Below are 15805 nucleotides of genomic sequence, written 5' to 3'. Positions count from 1 at the left end.
AAGCTCTGTTTCAGCATTATATATAGATTGTAAACTGTTGTATGCAAGCAAAGACTAAATGGCACAGACAAGACTTGAAACAACCTTGAATGTTGTTTGCATGATACCAATGTCACGATTTGCTTAGGGTTTCGATTTAGATATGATGTAGCACCTCAGTATCCATCTATCGACTGCGTTTGATTGCTTGGTGGGTTGGTTGTACGTATACATTAGTCACTTTGAAGTGGAGATAATAAACAAATATACATTGATCATTTGCAAAAATGTCACACAGAAACAACATAAAATTAAAATTGTTATTCAGGTTTTTTTTATGTCAGCGTAATGTTCAAGTTTTGTAACAACCTGAAACTTACCTGTGTCATTTTTGAGATTTGTAAGCTTGGATAGTTTTATACAGTGGATATCAACAGTGTTAGTTTAATTTTGGTGTCAAGTAAACCTTCAATTGGAAACGTCACTATGAACTTCCGCTCGTAAAAACAAAGAATAAACCTGTGTTATCCAATTTCCGTTTCGTTTACGGATAATTTGACACCAAGTGTGAGGATATTTCATTGTACTTTTCAATATTAACTTTGAAAAGTAGAAACTTAAACAAATTGCGTTTGTCTAATTAGATCAAAAATAAAATCTGAGCTTAATATGCAATATCAATTGTTTTAGCAGAGAATCAAAGTTCAGATGAGTTGAATAAAGCGTGCAGGAACTGCCAAGTTTCCTGAGCATTGTCCACCTTTGAGGTGTCACTGAATCCAGTACAATATGTGTCAGTTGAGGATATCTGAGTTCTCTGAAGGTAGTTTATGTACAGGGAAATTCGTAAGAAGTAACAAGTTAAAAAACCTGTGCAGCTATGGTTTATTCATTTACGTCATACACTTCACATACTCAGTGTGTATATTCCATCAAACAGTTACCCATCTCAATATCTGAAACCCTTGCCGCCATAGCCAGGGCCGCCAAAGCCAGGGCCGCCAAAGCCATAGTCGCCATAGCCGCCGCCATGGGGGAATCGTCCTCCGCGGTTAAACTGATCTTGATCAACATATTGTTTGTTGGACTGTTGTTGATTGATATTAGCCACCTGCTTTGGGTATTGGTTGTTCCAGATGTCATTTCCCCCACGGCCGTATCCTCCTCCTTGTGGATATGTGGCTGAGGCCATCGCCACCAGAACCAAACAGAGTGCAACAGCGAGGGTGTTCATTGTTGATGATTCTGGTGAGAGAATTAAACGTTAACTGGTCAATCAGGATGCAGCGTAAGATTAAATTCAACAAAAATGGTGTCAAACTTTGAGTCAAATTTGTTTTTGGTTGTGTAAAGTTTATGATTATGACAAGGTTTGCATCATACCCCTGCTCAGGTGGCATTCAGACTTTAGCCTAACGTTGGAAATGGCAGACAATTTTGGACTCGGATTTGTTACTCTAATTTGACAGCTACTCTGGAAGTGCGCAGTGGTTTTCGCGCCTCCCTTCTGTTACATACATAAGACACATGTTCGATCGCCAGGTACTGTTGTTGACTTTTTTGAATGTATAAAATGTGTATGGACTGAGAGTGAGTTTGATTTAACACCACTTTTAACAGTATTCCAGTTATATCGCGGCGTGTTAGCTTAATGTGGGAGGAAAGCCCCACGTGATGCAGGTCTCAGACGTTTACCACTTCGATAAAACCCAAGAGTACGGGTATGGTGCTGACAAACCTAGAAACATAATCGGGGCGAACCGGGATTCGAAATCACAATCATAGGTTTCTGGTGTGCCCAAGGGACGCAGCTCTGCACAGCAAATCGCGGCACCTTAGACGACCGGGCCCCTTTGTATTGGCTGAGAGGCCATGAAAATGTGTTATTATTTATTAAGTCAGCTTCTGTCTGAGTTTTGTGCTGAAAATATGCATACTGATAATCTGAATAAGTAAGTATACACTAAGTATACACTGTGTCTACTAATGGCTTTGCATATCCTCAACCAGTGTTGTCTATTGTCATCAAATATCTATTATTCGTCAGTGTCTAAGGGGGTAAGGTTATGGAAAGGGAGCTTTCGACGCATAGGCTGTTTTGCTATGTGCAAATACACAAATCAAAATAGCGATAATCAAATTTTTATCGATTGTATTTGAAGGATATACAAATAAATTGCACGTCGCTATATAAGTGCAATAGCGACGTTAAACCCAATTTAATCTCAACCCACCTTCAGAAATAAATTGCATCATGTATTCGAACAAGAAATCATTATATATCTAAATTGTGATTAAGAACATTTGATTTTTATTCAGAGCCCTAAATCAAGCTGTCAGAGAGTACCATGTCAAGAGAGGATGCTTTTCATGAACCTTTTCATAATGTGTCTTTAGAATAATTTTGTGGTTTGATCGCTGTTTGCCACAACGTATGCTTAACAGGATTCATGGTTTCAACGGGAATTGACCTTGCAGCATGTGTCAGTTGCCAAGTGACATCTTAACAAGTTTCGTTTCGACAGCAGTTTCAATCCGCATGGTACGGTATGTTCATTTAGTCTGTCAGCCATCATTTTGGCACCCGGTTTGACACAATCATTTCCCATTAAACATGCAATCACGCGATATAAGGTGGTTATTATGGAATAATAATCATTGACGTACCAAAAATACCCCTTTTAGTATATTTCATGTCCCTATAATAATATTCTCTTCATTGTCATCATGTAATTTTGTTACCATCAACATGACCCTGTACTGGGGTTAAGAACAGACACAACAACGTCTCACAACAAAGACATAATGTTTATCAAAAATGTCTGCTGCATAACAATGCAGGTTCCAAAATGATGGTTGAAAGGCCATAGTCATGAATACAACCATTAATCCAGCGTTGAATTCGAAACAACACTGTGCCAATGTTTCGAAATATAATTTCTGAGGCTGACTGATAGCTAGGTCGTGGGTTTTACCAAGTTGGATATGTCCAACGTGTAATATGCGCATTACTTTCTTCCTATATCATGATGAAATGCCTTGATATAACCGAGACATCATTTGAGGCATCGTTAAACAAAACTCACACACTCTCTCTCACTTGAAAGAAGGTATACTCACCGAACTGCGACGAAGTTCAGAGTAACGTTGCCTCCAGTGTCTAAGCCTTATATACATATATACATTAGTTGTTTGGTCCTATTTCTTTTGGTACTAGATCATTATGTGTGACACTCGTTAAGATATTGTGCAGTTCAGTTTATTGAAGAGTTATTTTGAATTATTATACATGAAAGATAAATGAATTATGATTGATGTATTATATTAAGTCATATCCTCCTTTATAAAGAAAAATGGTTATATTTTCCACTGTTTTGGTTTAACATATATATTCACCGATCCCTTTGCGCGAATTGAAAAGAAATTAGCAAGTGTCTTGAAATAAGGGAATTTTCTTAAAAATATTCTTATTAAAGATTTTGCCCTACTTCATGGTGATGTTTTTATTTCCAGATGATATATTTTCAAGGTTTCAGTCACAGCTTCATCTTTGGTAATAGTTAGTAGGTTGGTTGGTTTGTTGTTTAACGCCGCACTCAGCAATATTCCCGCTAAATGACGGCGGTCTGTACATAATTGAGTCTGGACCAGTCAATCCAGTGATTGATATCATGCGCATCAATCCACGCAATTGGGTATTGGTTATAGTGTGTGAGTGAGTGAGTTGGGTTTAATGCCGCTTTTAACAGTATTGCAGTTATATCCCGGTGTGTCAGCTTAATGTGGGAGGAAAGCCCCAAGTGATGCAGGTCTCAGGCGTTTACCACTTCGGTGAAACCCACGACCACGGGTATGGTGCTGACAAACCTAGAAACATAATCGGGGCGAACCGGGATTAAAACCCACAATCATAGGGACGCAACTCTGCTTGGTAATAGGGACACCCAGATAGGCAGCAATAAACTTCACGAATTAAAACAAACAATCGGTCAAACCTACTTGGGTTGTCAGTCAAGACATGACGAGGTCGTTTCCCTTGTGATGAAAGGTTCACCGTCAAGCATATTTTGCTCGACTTGCAATCGCAAGGTATTCACATAATGAAAGGGTAAACCTGAAAGATCTCTTTTCCCGTGTCAGCGGGCAACTCATCATAAATTACATGAAAGAAATTGGTCTGTATAATAGATTTTAGATATGTATGTGAATAACAAAATGTTTGTTTTTAAATGTGGTGTGATGCTATTATCGACTGACATTATTGAAGGCTCTGTCCAGGAGGTTAAAGTATCGTACAATTACTGTCCCTCTGGATGACACGTAATCCTATCATAATCAATGTAACTATCATCAACCAGAGTTTTTACGCCAACTCATTGTTGAATATTTTTTAATTTTGGCTAGCATTATGCACAACCACCAGTAGCTAAAGTGATGATGTAAATCTTGCTGGGTATCATGCGGGAAGCAGAGGTTCTGTAAGTTCCAATGAACCTCAGCGTGGTGGCTGGTTACTCGTGGTCTATAGCCCGTGTTTTAAAATTGTATACTTGATATGCTCAAATATGTTTCATAAATTGTTTTTAAATATAACTTTGCATAAATGACTCAATTGTAAGCATATTAACTTGGTCTCGTCGCTATATGGCTGAAATAATGCCGATGTGACGTTAAATTTTAACTCACTCACTCACTCACTCTTTGGTAGTACATACAATTAGAGTCGGTGTGTTTAACACTGATTCGTTATGGAGAAACGTAATCGCCCTACAAATAGTTGTGTTCCTTTAAACATTTCATACAATTCGAATAGTTTATTTGTTTTATTCTGATTGTATTTTCTCTCTCACAGCTTTTTGTCATTTCTGTAAACCAATGCAACAGTTATTAATAACAACATATTGCATCGGTCCTTTTTGGACTGTTAGTTGGAATACTCTAAGGAGATGCTTGTTGTTCCGCTTCATCATTGAAATGCTTGAGGTTAACTTGATATCGCGTAGTATATTCGATGAATATAACATGACATAACATATTAGATAAAGTCGATCGTGTGGACAGTGTGACCAGCTCATGAGACTGCCAGACACTAAAGCACATGTAGCACATATGCCTCAGTCACCCCGAATTAAAATAGGTACCCGGTAGGATGAGATGGTAATATGAATACTAACCTTCTGGAGCTTCACAGGCTGAGAAGGCAGCTTGGATTGTATTTTCCCCAATGAACTGAGAATTATGACTGAATGTCTACTGATCCATTGATTGGGGTAACAACACTACGGCTTTTTGCATGCTCCTTGTGTATGGATGCTAGTGCAATATAAGTACACACATCCATTGTTATTATCATGTAACCCTCGTTTAATTTATTAATTTATCAATTATACCAACCAGTCACGTCCCGATTCACATTAGAACGAATTGCACATGTTAGATTCAGAGCGTGTGCATCTTTCGCAGATATCAGACGTGTTTTCTCGGCAGAGAGAGAAAACATCGTACTTGATTTTTTTTATTGACAACATCATTGATATCAATTTCAATTTAGTCACTAGTTATAGTGCTGGAGACTTTTTAATTTTCCTATTTACGGCACAGCTTGAACTAATATTTTAACCCGAGGTGCTGTGCAAGTATGGTCAATGATGAGGTGCCTTATCCCCTTGGACGGGTAAAGACTAGTCTGTCATGGGAAAGATTCTACCCTGATCCAAATGCTAGCGAGTCGAATACACGAGATGATGCATATCTAATACCATGTCAGCCATTCTGGAATTGTTCAGACAGAGAATTGGTACAATACAGGTACCCTGAAAAATATCATCTTTCTGAATGGCAATATATTACAACTGATAATGCAATACTGACACCCATTGTTGGAGTACTGGAAGAACTCTATGGAAACATGGGGAAACACAACTCACCAGCATTATTATCGTTCGGTTCTAACAGTTCGTCCTTTGTCCGACCGTACCCTGTACTCGATATGTGTATAGGCCAATCAGAAAGATATCTTTTCTCTTCTTGTGATAGTATGGGTGATGAGACTTTGGGATACTTTATTTAAGAGTACGTCATGAAGAGTACTTTTTGGTATTCCCAACGTGACAGCAGCTTTGCGTGGTGAGATCTGCTCGAGATAACAGCATCCATAGCTCGCTTTAACCTATCAAATGAATTAGCAGGTTTTCCTCCTCCGGCGCTCATTTTAACAGATCTTTACAGATGGTCCTACAATATATTTAGAATCAATCGAACCATATCCATATAATGAAGAATAACGGGAAACCTACTGGTACCTAATATTTTATAGTTAAAGACTAGAATGGATGAGGGTCCTGAGGGGTGTCACTGCTGACTGTAAACGTTAAAACCTTCAGTCTTATTGCAAGGGTAAAATGTGAAATGTTATTTCTTATCGAAAACGCCGTTTTCTTAAGATTGATAAACGCGACTGAGATAACATCTTTATTGATTGACAGTTACTGAATATTTATACAAAAAAACATGCAGCCGACATACTATACTAACCCCCAGAATAACCATCTCCAAAGACAAAATCACTTGAACCACCCCGCCCCAAATCGAAACCCTCTTAATATATGTAGAGCCGTGAAGATACGGGGTGGAATATGTCTTCAACAACCCATGCTTGGCGTAAAGGGCGACTATGCTTGTCGAAAAAGGCGGGTGGTCATCAGGCTCGCTGATTTGGTTGATGTTGGCATCGTATCCCAATTACGTGGATCGATGCTAGGTCTCTGGATTGTCAGGTCCAGACTCGATTATTTACAGACCACTGTCATTTAACTTGAATATTGCTCAGTGCGGCGTCATACAAACAAACAAATAACTGCAACATTTGCAGCCTTTGAATTCTAAAATCCTTTAATAGATGTACCTTTTCTATTGTATCAAAGTTTTCTGGACTCCATAATAGTGAGTGAGTACTGATTAACGCCCCTTTTAACAGTATTACAGTTATATGACGGCAAGTCAGCTTAAAGTGGGAGGAAAGCCCCAAGTGAAATCCACGAGCACGGGTATGGTGCTGACGACTCAGACGACTGTGCTTGTCGTTAAAGGCGACTAACGGGATCGGGTGGTCAGGCTCGCTGACTTGGTTCATGGATGTCATCGATCTCAGTTGCGTGGATCGATGCTCATGATCTTAATCACTGGATTGTCTGGTTCAGACTCGTTTATTTACAGACCGCTGTCATATAGCTGGAATATTACTGAGTGCGGCGTTAGACAAAAAAACAACCAACCATAGATACTGTTAATGGAGATCTAGAAAACACCCATTTGACATCCAATATGGTGCGAGAACCCTGTGCTACAACAGCACAACAAACAAAACAAAATCCTCTTCAATTCCAAAAGGCAGAAGAATGACGCAGTCTGACACCTTATATAGCCAACTGCTTGAGAGATAAACAACACGTTCGATCGTGCCGGTCTCCGGACGGGGTGTCGCCGGCCTCCTGACAGGGTGTCGCCCGTCCCCGGACAGGGCGTCGCCGGTCTCCGGACAGGGTGTCGCCGGCCTCCTGACAGGGTGTCGCCCGTCCCCGGACAGGGCGTCGCCGGTCTCCGGACAGGGTGTCGCCGGTCTCCGGACAGGGTGTCGCCGGTCCCCGGACAGGGTGTCGCCGGTCTCCGGACAGGGTGTCGCCGGTCTCCGGACAGGGTGTCGCCGGTCGCCGGACAGGGTGATGGAGTAATTCAAGAATGATCTCTTCTTGAGAAGCAAGTGTTGATTAAGTCTGGTGGCAAAGCACTCTCTTAAAATGATTTGTGTGCATAACAGCCCCTGAGAAATAATTTGCTGTGAGTTCCAATACGCAATTCTGACTGAGGTAAAATTATAAAGACACAACAGGTGCATAATTCTATTACAATATCACTGTTATCAGTTTGTAAACTCAAAGCTCCATGCAGTGTTTCTTCTTCTGCTAAGTGTACAAGCTCTGTTCAGCATTATAAAGAGATTGAAAAGTGCTGTACGCAAGCAAAGACTGTGACCCATAAATGCATGGCACAGACAAGACTTGAAACAAGACAAGACTTTGGATGTTGTTTGCATAATACCCATGTTTGGGTTTTCGATTTGGATATGATGTAGCACCTCAGTTTCCCTCTATCGACTGCGTTTGATTGCTTGGTGGGTTAGTTGTACGTATACATTAGTCTTTTTGAACAAGGGAGATAATGAACAAATATGCATTGATCATTTGCAAAAATGTCATTAAGAATCAACATAAAATTGTTGTTTTTATGTCAGCGTTATGTTCAAGTTTAGTAATATTTTTTATGGTTTCCATTTAACTCGCCAGTGTCGTTTTTGAGATTTGTAAGCTTTGATTGCTTTATAAAGTGGACGTCAACAGTGTTAGTTTAACTTTGTGTCCGAAATCGAAACTCAATCAGAAAAAAGGTTTCAAGTAAACCTTCAATTGGAAACGTCACTATGAACTTCCACTCGTAAAAACAAAGAATAAACCTGTGTTATCCAATTTCCATTTGGTTTACGGATAATATGACACCAAGTGTGAGGATATTTCATTGTACTTTTCAATATTAACTTTGAAAAGTAGAAACTTAAACAAATTGCGTTTGTCTAATTAGGTCAAAAATAAAATCTGAGCTTAATATGCAATATCAATTGTGTTAGCAGAGAATCAAAGCACAGGTGAGTTGAATATTACGTGCAGGAACTGCCTAAGTCCTGAGCATTGTCCACCTTTGAGGTGTCACTAAATCCAGTACAATATGTTGTTGAGGAGTTCTCTGAAGGTAGTTTATGTACAGGGAAATTCGTAAGAAGTAACAAGTTAAAAAACTGTGCAGCTATGGTTTATTCATTTACAGCATACACTTCTCATACTCAGTGTGTATATTCCATCAAACAGTGACCCATCTCAATATCTGAAACCCTTGCCGCCATAGCCAAAGTCGCCATATCCAGCGCCGTCATAGCCAGCGCCGCCATAGCGAGCGCTGCCGCTATAGCCGACATATGGGAATCGTCCTCCGCGGTTAAACTGATCTTGATCAACATATTGCCTGTTGGACGTTTGTTGATTGATATTAGCCACTTGCTTTGGGTATTGGTTGTTCCAGATGTCATTTCCCCCACGGCCGTATCCTCCTCCTTGTGGATATGTGGCTGAGGCCATCGCCACCAGAACCAAACAGAGTGCAACAGCGAGGGTGTTCATTGTTGATGATTCTGGTGAGAGAATTAAACGTTAACTGGTCAATCAGGATGCAGCGTAAGATTAAATTCAACGAAATTAGTGTCAAACTTTTAGTCACATTTGTGTTTGGTTGTGTAAAGTTTATGAATATGACAAGGTTTGCATCATACCCCTGCTCAGATGGCATTCAGACTTTAGCCTAACGTTGGAAATGGCGGACAATGTTGCACTCGGGTTTGTTACTCTAATTTGACAGCTACTCTGGAAGGGCCCAGTGGTTTTCGCGCCTCCCTTCTGTTACATACATAAGACACATGTTCGATCGCCAGAGTATTGTTGTTGTTATTTTTGAATGTTTAAATATGTATGGACTGAGAGTGAGTTGGGTTTAACACCACTTTAAACAGTATTCCAGTTATATCGCGGCGTGTTTGCTTAATGTGGGAGGAAAGCCCCAAGTGATACAGGTCTCAGACGTTTACCGCTTCGGTGAAACCCACGAGGAAGGTGCTGACAAACCTAGAAGCATAATCGGGGCGAACCGGGATTCGAGCCCACAATCATAGGTTTCTGGCGTGCCCAAGGGAAGCAACTCTGCACAGCGAATGGCGGCACCTTAGACGACCGGGCCCCTTTGTATGGACTGAGAGGCCTTGAAAAACATGTTATTATTCATTAATTCAGCTTCTGTCTGAGTTTTGTGCTGAAAATATGCATACTGTTAATCTGAATAAGTATACACTAGTATTTAACCATTAAATATTCTAGGTGTGTGTCTACTTATGGCTTTGCATATCCCCCTTATCCAGGATATCAGCATATCCAGCAAAGAATATATTTCCCCCGTTAAAACATGAGGCAAAAGTGACATGTCAAGTATTTCTGGAACGTATTTTCAAAGACCTTTCGCGCTCCCAGAAAATTAAATGGACGGTCAGTACTACACATATTACTTTTCCAAATGACCTTGCATTGATGCATACATGTGATTCTGCCCTGTGCTTCACATTTGTTTAGATTTGTATAGATATGTTTAATATTTTATTTACTAGCAAAGGCATACGAGGAACCATGGCTACAGTTAACGATCATCCCATGATGAGGTAATCCTAAAATTCTCATCCCTCATTCAAAGATTTTCTGCTTTGACTTTTGACCTTACAAATAAAGATATCCTCAACCAGTGTTATCTATTGTCATCTAATATCTATTATTTTGCTGTGTTGTTCACTCAGATTTTTCTAATGGGGTAAGGTTATGGAAAGGGAGCATTCGACGCATAGGCTGTTTTGCTGTGTGCAAAAACACAAATCAAAAAAGGGATAATCAAATTTTTCATCGATTGTATTTGAAGGATATACAAATAAATTGCACGTCGCTATATAAGTGCAATAGCGACGTTAAACCCAATTTCATCTCAACCCACCTTCACAAATAAATTGCATCGTATATTCGAAAAAGCTATCATTATATATCTGAATTGTGATTAAGAACATTTGATTTTTATTCATAGCCCTAAATCAAGCTGTCTCAGAAAGTACCATGTCAAGAGAGGATGCTTTTCATGAACCTTTTCATAATGTGTCTTTAGAATAATTTGGTGGCTTGAGCGCTGTTTGCCATAAAGTATGCATAACAGGATTCATGGGTTCAGCGTGAATTAACCTTGCAGCATGAATCAGTTAACAAGTGATATCTTTATAAGTTTCGTTTCGACAGCAGTTTGAATGTGCATGGTACGGTATGTACATTTAGTCTGTCAGCCATAATTTGGGCACCCGGTTTGACACAATTATTTCCCATTAAACATGCAATCGCGCGACAAAAGTTGGTTATTATGGAATAATAATCATTGACGTAACAGAAATACCTATTTGGTAATATTTCATGTCCCTATAATAATATTCTCTTCATTGTTATCATGTAATTTTGTTACTATCGACATGACCCTGTACAGAGGTTAGGAACAGACACAACAACGTCTCACAACAAAGACATAATGTTTATCAAAAATGTCTGCTGCATAACAATGCAGGTTCCAAAATGATGGTTGAAAGGCCATAGTCAGGAATACAAACATTAATCCACCGTTGAAACAACACTGTGCCAATGTTTCGAAATGTAATTTCTGAGGCTGACTGTTAGCTGGGTCGTGGGTTTTACCAAGTTGGATATGTCCAACGTGTAATATGCGTATCACTTTCTTCCTATATCATGATGAAACGCCGTGATATAACCGAGACATCATTTGAGGAAGCGTTAAACAAAACTCACACACACTCTCTCTCTCTCACTTGAAAAAAGGTATACTCACCGAACTGCGACGATGTTCAGAGTAACGTTTCTTCCAGTATCTAAGCCTTATATACAGATCACATTAGTTGTTTGGTCCTATTTTTTTCGGTACTAGATCATTGTGTGTGACACTCGTTAAGATATGGTGCAGTTCAGTTCATTGAAGAGTTATTTTGAATTATTATGCATGAAAGATAAATGAAGTATGATTGATGTATTAGATTAAGTCATATCCTCCTTTAAAAAGAAAAATGGTTTTATTTTCCAATGTTTCGTTTCACATATATATTCACCCATCCCTTTGTACGAATTCAAAACATATTAAAAAGTATCTTGAAATAAGGGAATTTTCATATAAATATTCTAATTAAAGATCTTGCCCTACTTCATGGTGATGTTCTTATTTCCAGATGATGTATTTTCAAGGTTTCAGTCCCAGCTTCATCTTTGGTAATAGTTGGTAGGTTGGTTGGTTTGTTGTTTAACGCCGCACTCAGCAATATTCCCGCTAAATGACGGCGGTCTGTAAATAATCGAGTCTGGACCAGTGATTGATATCATGCGCATCTATCCACGCAATTGGGTTTTGGTAATAGTGAGTGAGTTAAGTTTAATGCCGCTTTTAACAGTATTGCAGTTATATCACGGCGTGTTAGCTTAATGTGGCAGGAAAGCCCCAAGTGATGCAGGTCTCAGGCGTTTACCACTTCGGTGAAACCCACGAGCACGGGTATGGTGCAAACCTAGAAACATAATCGGGCCGAACCGGGATTAAAACCCACAATCATAGGGACGCAACTCTGCTTGGTAATAGGGACACCCAGATAGGCAGCAATAAACTTCACGAATTAAAACCAACAATCGGTCAAACCTACTTGGGTTGTCAGTCAAGACATGACGAGGTCGTTTTACGACAATGTCGTATTGGCAACAGTCGGTTTACTCACGAATATCTGCTTAAGACAGATAAGGACGAATCTCCTAAGTGTTTCCCTTGTGATGAAAGGTTCACCGTCAAGAATATTTTGCTTGACTGTGTGGACTTTGTAATCGCAAGGCATTCACCTTATAAAAGGGTAAATCTGAAATCTCATCATACATTACATGAAAGAAATTGGTCTGTATAATAGATTTTAAATATGTATGTGAATGATAAAATGCTTGTTTTTAAATTTGGTGTGATGCTATTATCAACTGACATAATTGATTTTTGAAGCCTCTGTCCAGGATGTTAAAGTATCGTACAATTACACGTTATCATATCATAATCGATGTAACTATCATCAACCAGCGTTTATAGCCAACTCATTGTTGAATATTTTCTAATTTTTGGTAGCATTGTGCACAGACACCAGTAGCTGAAGTGATGACGTAATTCCTGCTGGGGTATCTTGCAGGAAGCAGAGGTACTGTAAGTCCCCATGATCCTCAGCGAGGTGGACTATCTTTGGTTACTCTTGGGCTATAGCCCGTGTTTTAAAACTGTATGCTTGATATTGATATGCTCAAATATGTTTCATGAATTGTTTTTAAATATAACTTTGCATAAATGATTCAATTGTAAACATATTAACTTGGTCTCGTCGCTATATGGCTGAAATAATGCCAATGTGACGTTAACTTTTAACTCACTCACTCACTCTTTGGTAATACATACAACTAAAGTCGGAGTGTTTTACACTGACTCGTTATGGATAAACGTAATCGCCCAACAAACAGTTATGTTCTTTTAAACATTTCATACAATTCCAATAGTTCGTTTGTTTTATATAAATTCTACGAACCAGTCACATGCCGATTCACATGAGAACGAAGTGCGCATGTGTGATTCAGAGCGTGTGCATCTTTCGCAGATATCAGACGTGTTTTCTCGGCAGAGAGAGAAAACAACGAACTTGATATTTTGTATTGACAACATCATTGCTATCAATTTCAATATATGCACTAGTTCTAGTGTTGGAGACATTTTAATTTTCCTACATTTTAATTTTACGGCACAGAATTGGCAGTGTCGTTTGCTTGAACTAATATTTCAACCTGAGGTGCTGTGCAAGTATGGTCTACGATGAGGTGCCTAATCCCCCGGGGAGGGTAAAGGCAGGTCTTGGAAAGATAAATTCTACACGGATTCAAATGCTAGTGAGTCGAACACACGAGATGATGCATATCTAATACCATGTCAGCTATTCTAGAATTGTTCAGACAGAGAGTTGGTACAATTCAGGTACCCTGAAAAATATCATCTTTCTGAATGGCAATCTATTACAACTGATAATGCAATACTGACACGCATTGTTGGAGTACTGGAAGCACTCTATGGACACATGGGGAAACACGACTCACCAGCATTATTATTGTTTGGTTCTAACAGTTCGTCCTTTGTCCGACCGTACCCTGTACTCGATATGTGTATAGGCCAATCAGAAAGATGTCTTTCCTCGTCCTGTGCTAGTATGGGTGATGGGCCTTTGTGATAAAGTAAGGGTACTTTATTTGAGAGCTTGTCATGAAGAGTACTTTTGGGTATTCCAGCTTTGCGTGCTGAGATCTGCTTCGAGATGACAGCATCCACAGCTCGCTTTAACTTTTCAATTGAATAAGCAGGTTTTCCTCCTCCAACGCTCATTTTAACAAATCTATACAGATGGTCCTACAGTATATTTAGAACTAATCAATCGAACCATATCCATATAATGAAGAATAACGGGAAACTTACTGATACCTAATATTTCATATACTCAACAACAAAAGTTCCTGTGACACCAATATTTTAGTGTATTTTTCAAACAAGTAAAGTTTGGTTTTCAATATTGTAGTATATGTATGGAATCAAGACACAAAAACGCAACTGCTACAGAAAAGCATGCATTCGATGCAAAAGTTGACTTTTATGCAAGCCCGATGCATTTCACTATCCAAGAATGGGTATAAAAACATGTGCGTCAACGGGATTCCATATGCATTGTTTAGCATCTTGCTGACAACAACCACTCCGAAAAACAACAAAATTACGCAATTATTCATCATTACGAAATGCCACGCCTGTCCGAAAATGAGCGTCTGCGAGGCATTGGTATGCTTGAAGCAGGATCGAGTCAACGTGATGTTGCAAGACAATTTAACGTCCATAGAAACACCATTTGGTGTTTATGGCAACTTTCCAACAGACGAATGCAGTCAGAGACCATCCTCGGAGTGGCAGGCCACGCGTAACCAATAATCGACAAGACAACTGGATTCGAACAACACACCTACGAAATCGATTCCAGCCAGCAACAGTGGCTGCAAGAATCATCCTTGGCCTTCGACGAATATCTTCACAAACCGTACGTCGTCGCCTCAGATGTGCGGGGATTGTCGCCAGAAGACCCGCCAGACGTCCTAGTTTGACAGGAAACCACCGTCAAGCACGTTTACAGTGGTACAGACACTGATTTGGTTGATGATTGCATCGTATCCCAATTACGTGGATCGATGCTAAATCTCTGGATTGTCTGGTCTAGACTCGCTTATTTACAGACCACTGTCATTTAACTTGAATATTGCTGAGTGCGGCGTTATACAACAAACATACAACTGCAACATTTGCAGCGTTTGAATTCTAAAAATCCTTTAATAGATGTACCTTTTCTATTGTATCAAAGTTTTCTGGACTCCATAATAGTGAGTGAGTACTGTTTAGCGCCCCTTTTAACAGTATTACATTTATAAAACGGTGTGTCTAAAGCCTAAAGTGAAATCAACAAGCACGGGTATGGTGCTGACGACTCAGCCGACTGTGCTTGTCGTTAAAGGCGACTAACGGGATCGGGTGGTCAGGCTCGCTGACTTGGTTCATGCATGTCATCGATCTCAGTTGCGTGGATCGATGCTCATGATATTAATCACTGGATTGTCTGGTTCAGACTCGTTTATTTACAGACCGTTGTCATATAGCTGGAATATTACTGAGTGCAGCGTTAGACAAAAAAACAACCAACCATAGCTACTGTTAATGGTGATCTCAAAAACACCACTTTGACTTCCCATATGATGCGAGAACCCTGTACTACAACAGCACAACAAACAAGACAAAATCCTCTTCAATTCCAAAAGGCAGAAGAATGACTCAGTCTGACACCTTATATAGCCAACTGCTGGAGAGATAAACAACACGTTCGATCGTGCCGGTCGCCGGTCTCCGGACAGGGTGATGGAGTAATTCAAGAATGATCTCTTCTTGAGAAGCAAGTGTTGATTGAGTTTGGTGGCTAAGCACTCTCTTAGAATGATTTGTGTACATAACAGCCCCTGAGATATAATTTGCTGTGAGTTCCACTACACAA

General features: G+C 39.6%; 2 long non-coding RNA genes across 2 annotated transcripts; both read right to left on the bottom strand.

Moving 5' to 3' along the window:
* Positions 1-847: 847 nt before the first annotated feature.
* LOC124142844 lies at positions 848-3144 on the bottom strand. The gene is made up of 2 exons (XR_006862208.2): positions 3100-3144; positions 848-1224 (listed from the first exon to the last, which is right to left on the bottom strand). It is a non-coding gene; the product is annotated as an uncharacterized LOC124142844 (long non-coding RNA).
* Positions 3145-8825: 5681 nt separating this feature from the next.
* On the bottom strand, positions 8826-11536 carry LOC125374581. Its single transcript, XR_007218677.1, has 2 exons — positions 11500-11536; positions 8826-9217 (listed from the first exon to the last, which is right to left on the bottom strand). It is a non-coding gene; the product is annotated as an uncharacterized LOC125374581 (long non-coding RNA).
* Between the last annotated feature and the right edge of the window lie 4269 nt (positions 11537-15805).

This window comes from Haliotis rufescens, unplaced genomic scaffold (genome assembly GCF_023055435.1).
Source record: "Haliotis rufescens isolate VD_foot unplaced genomic scaffold, xgHalRufe1.0.p SCAF_59, whole genome shotgun sequence".
In the NCBI taxonomy this organism is placed as follows: domain Eukaryota; kingdom Metazoa; phylum Mollusca; class Gastropoda; order Lepetellida; family Haliotidae; genus Haliotis; species Haliotis rufescens.
This window is presented reverse-complemented; position numbering and strand designations above follow the sequence as displayed.